Genomic DNA, 4,715 nt, shown 5'->3' on the forward strand with positions numbered 1-4,715 from the left:
ACTCACCTATGAACCGCCCTTGATACGGGGATTGATCGGGTGCATCTCTTGCATCTCATCTCGGTACATCTCATCCTAATGTGCATCCAAGAGTGAAGCACAACCGCTCCTCGCCGATAAACCCCAAAGATCTTGTCATATTTCCTATTTAAAAAATTAATATTATTTTAATTTTTTATGTATTTATTTATTGTATGGAATAAAATACAAGGCGAAGGATTGTGTTAGAAAGAGAGTTCAAATGAAAAGTGTAAGAACGGATTTGGACCCTTGATTACCTTTAATCTCAAACCCACCAATAAATCGAACTCGATACGAGCATTGATTCGGTGCATCTCAGTGCATCTCATCCTAAAGTCATCCAAGGATGGAGATCCCTTCTTACACTTCTCACATTAACTCTCCTTCTCACCGGAACCTGACCCTATAATACAAACCCCCTATCTTATGTTAAACTCCCCTATGCAATTGTGAATCACAATCGCTCACCATCGATAAAGATATTTGTTATTCACAACCACCCCTTCCCACTCTCGTCTTTCCTCTCCGGCCACACCTTCCATCCCTCTTCCCATGCGATAGTGAAAAACCCTCCACCTTCCCTCACGACGGTCTCTTTCCATCCCAGCTCCCCTCCATCTCTGGTGTTACCCTCTCTGGTCAACCCCTTCATTGAACACGAATTAAAAACAGAATCAGAAGACATCGATCTCCGTCTTCTCCATACTCCATTGCATCCGCCCTACATCGATCCTCCAACAGATGCTACTTCTTGAAATCCATAATAGGTTTTTTCCCCCTGAAATCTAGTTTGAAGTATCATCAAGAATCAATATTGTGGATCTAAACCTAAAGCTCTCTTCCTTCTTTTGTGTTTATGGATCCCTACTTTTTGTGTTATTGGAATATGAAGAATCCAGTTTTTTTGTTGAAGTAATTCTTTGTTAAAGGGTCATCAAAGAGTAAATATATGCTAAAAAATGGAAAACTTCTTATAATTTGTGTTTGATTTGAGGGTGGTGATGATGGTGACAGAACCGGGTTGATTTGGAATGGAAATATGTTTTGGTGTCTTTAGTCGAAGAAGGGTAAGTGGCTGAAGAAGACGATTGAAGAAGGAATGTGACCAGAGAAAATGACCATCAAAGTGGCCGGATATGATAAAAAGACCAAAATACCCATGACTTGACGGAGCAATGTTTAGTAGAGTTAGGACAAAAGGGACCCCTTCTGTAACAAAGTGAAACCATGGTAACCATATATGTAACTATTTCGTTCCGGGTTCCAATCCAAAGTTTTCAAATAACCATAGAGATGAAATTTGAAGGAATGTTATAGATTAAATTGAAGTCCTCTTATAAACAAATTTTAGGAAAATGTGTATGCCAACTACTCATTAACATTAATCTTTTTGTAAGAGAAGTTGACAACAATCTTAAAACCGTATGCTAATTTAAGTTCTCTAACAATGCTTGAGAACGGTGTTGCAATGTACTCTACAAATGTTTGACTAACTTTAGTAGTTTGTTTAACTTGAAATCGCAGTTTTAATTGAAATTTCATTTAAGGTGACAAAGTCACGATTTTAATTTTTATAACAAATTTAATTGAAATCTCATTTGAAGTTATGAAAAAAAATTCTATAATATTAGTGAAATTTTGAGCGGTGCATAAGCTGTAGCAACAGTAGTGGAAACTCAAGATGATGCATGAAGAACAACATCATCAAACTAAGATAATGGATGTTCCTCCATAAAACAATAAAATTAACATCAAGTGGAGTCGATGACCCACATATCAAATATTAAACTGATAAAAACATATACTACACTTTACTGTAACATTCTATAATATTTAAATTGTAAATTAGAGAGGTGCGTCAAACATGGATAATACACCAAGACAATGGATAAATAACTACATCACCAAGTAGTATAATGGACATTCTCATATAAAAAATAAAACACAAAGTAAGCTGAAGAATCATATATTAGATATCAAACTAAGAGCATATAATATACTTGATCTACAGAAAAACCTAAGATTCATGACAAATATATAAACTAAAAACATATACTATATTTGATCTTAAGCAAAAGGTCGAGATCCGAGAAAAATATGTTTGTTCCATTTTCAGTCATTTTTTTTTTGTAGCAATCTCTCTCTTGCCACTTTCATTACATCATTCAATGTGGGATGCAAGCAATATTGAGAAAAAAGATGACCCTTTTCTTTTTGTTTATACCTCCCACATGCCTCTTTCATTCTATATATTGTGGGATGCAAACAATAATATGAGAAAAAAATGATTTATAATTTTTAGAAGTTGTCATCCATGGTTATTTCTTTTATATGGATAAAATAAAGATATAAAAATATAGATTATAGATATATAAATATTGTTTTTACAACTATAACTTCTACCAATTTTATGGTGTTGATTTATTGTCAACTTTATGTTATTTTTTATATTAGTTTTTCGTATATATATATATATATATATATATATATATTTATTTATTTATTTATTTATTTATTTATAAAAGATGGTTGTCCAAAAAAACAGGTCAACCTAAAAGTTGCACAAACTCTATTAGTTTTGAAAGATATCTAACTCCTTTAAATATTCACTCATTTTGTATTATTTGGTTGTTTTGATTTCAACCATGGTTATATATTTTGTATCATTTGTTTGGTTCCTCCTTTAATATATTATATTGATATTGACATTGATTCATGATTGATCTCAAATTCATTTTTTCTTTCTTTCAAATATTTACCTCCGTCTTCGAATATATCACATTCTCAAGGACTTGCAGCAATACCTTAACATGTTGTTTCCTTATATATAAGCTTATTTTATTTTACTTATAATTATATAATCAAGTTTAGTTATAATAAATATAATTGTAGATTCAGTTTCAATTATAACAAACTAAAACAATCAATAAATTGTTTGTTATATTATTTTAAAGTTTTAAATTCAACTTTATCTATACTATATTATAAAACATTTGAGAAAAACTCTTAAAAACCATTTTTTATGCATGAAGTACTGTTTATTAATGCATATTACTTAAAATTTAAGATTACAAGTAAATTGTGCGTAAGTATTATTATCCTTATAAAAAATCATATTATTAAATAAAAAATAAACTATTTTGTTATTAATCTAGACTACATTATAATAATAAAAAATCGAATTAAAGAAATTACACAAAATCAATAACTTTTAAATAGTTAATTTGATACTAATATTGATATATTTATTTTCGAAATTTTATGATATTTTCAAATTTATATTTTATTCAAAAATAAAAACATTATCCTCTTCTTAAAACCACATAAAAACCGTATTATAACATCTTCAGATAAATAATATATCTCGCTGCATTGAACGAGTACTCTTCTAGTAATATAAAATATATATAGTAAATTCATATCATTACCTTTCGTTATTATTTAAAAGTCAACTGACATAAAAGAATTTTTAATATGAATAGAATTTTTGCAAAAATAGAGGAAAGTTAAAATGAACCAACTCTATTACTTAATACAAAAATATTTTGTAAATTATGTATATAAACATTTTTGTTCGCAAAGAGGGTGGGCAAAATTGCGTCAACCTCATGATTTGGCACAAAAGTACCCTCTCTTCTTTCATATATTGAGTCACTACTTCCAAATTTGCATCTACTCACCAATATGGGATGATGAAAATCAATCACCTTTAATATTTAAAAATACTCGACCCTCATTTTTTTACATCATTTATCGTTGGTTTCTCTTTTAATATACATATATTGATATTGATGATTGATTTATTTATGACACAATACCATTGACACTGCTTTATTATTATGATGTGTGTATGTAGAAATTATGTTTCTAATTTAACTTATAAATGTATTTTAAAACATAATTTTATTAAAACAGTTAAAATATGCAATTAAGTGGGCACAAAATAAGTGTACTATAAATTTTGATTTTTATAGTAAGAGGGACGATAAAAACAACCAATCCATGAGCCACATTTCAAGATTTGATGAATACTCAAAGCTCATTAAGCCACCTCATTATCCTTTGGTTGTTTCAATTGTGGTTAAGTTTGAGATATCTCACCTTGATGAGAGATTGTATATATATATATATATATACATACATACATACACACACACACACACATATATATATATATATATATATATATATATATATATAGATTCAGTGGAGACAGATTGGGCCTGTAGAAAAATCATCATGTCTGGTTCCTTCGCTTTTTTGGCAGGTTTATTGAAACAAAAATTGAAGATTTAGTTACAATTATAAATTATAAATCTACTTTTCTATCTTCATCCAAGGATTCTTTATTCATACCCATTCAATTTGAAGTATTGATCCAATTCTAAAATTTTGCTTCGAAATTTCGATCCAATTTGCATTTCATCCGGGAAAAGTCATCTTTTTCTCAACAATGCCTTTGTCATTTGATTCATAGATATGATTGTGGTTTACAATTATAACTTCCATACCTGTTTGGTCTTAAGGCGGGTTGACAAACAACCTCTGTGGATAAGTCACAAAGACCTGAGCATGTTTTAGAAAGAATAGCAGCTTGATGATTTGCATTATGATCAAAATGGGATGGACTCCAGACTTAATGTGAATGATATATATATATATATATATATATATATATATATATATATATATAG

The 4,715-nt window shown here is 29.4% G+C and overlaps 1 non-coding gene across 1 annotated transcript; it reads right to left on the bottom strand.

Annotated features, from left to right (window-relative positions):
- Positions 1-1,661: 1,661 nt before the first annotated feature.
- On the bottom strand, positions 1,662-1,849 carry LOC112513889. The gene has a single exon (XR_003069349.1). It is a non-coding gene; the product is annotated as a U2 spliceosomal RNA (small nuclear RNA).
- Positions 1,850-4,715: the final 2,866 nt, after the last annotated feature.

The sequence above is a fragment of the Cynara cardunculus genome (assembly GCF_001531365.2).
Source record: "Cynara cardunculus var. scolymus isolate 2C chromosome LG 5, CcrdV1, whole genome shotgun sequence".
NCBI lineage: Eukaryota > Viridiplantae > Streptophyta > Magnoliopsida > Asterales > Asteraceae > Cynara > Cynara cardunculus.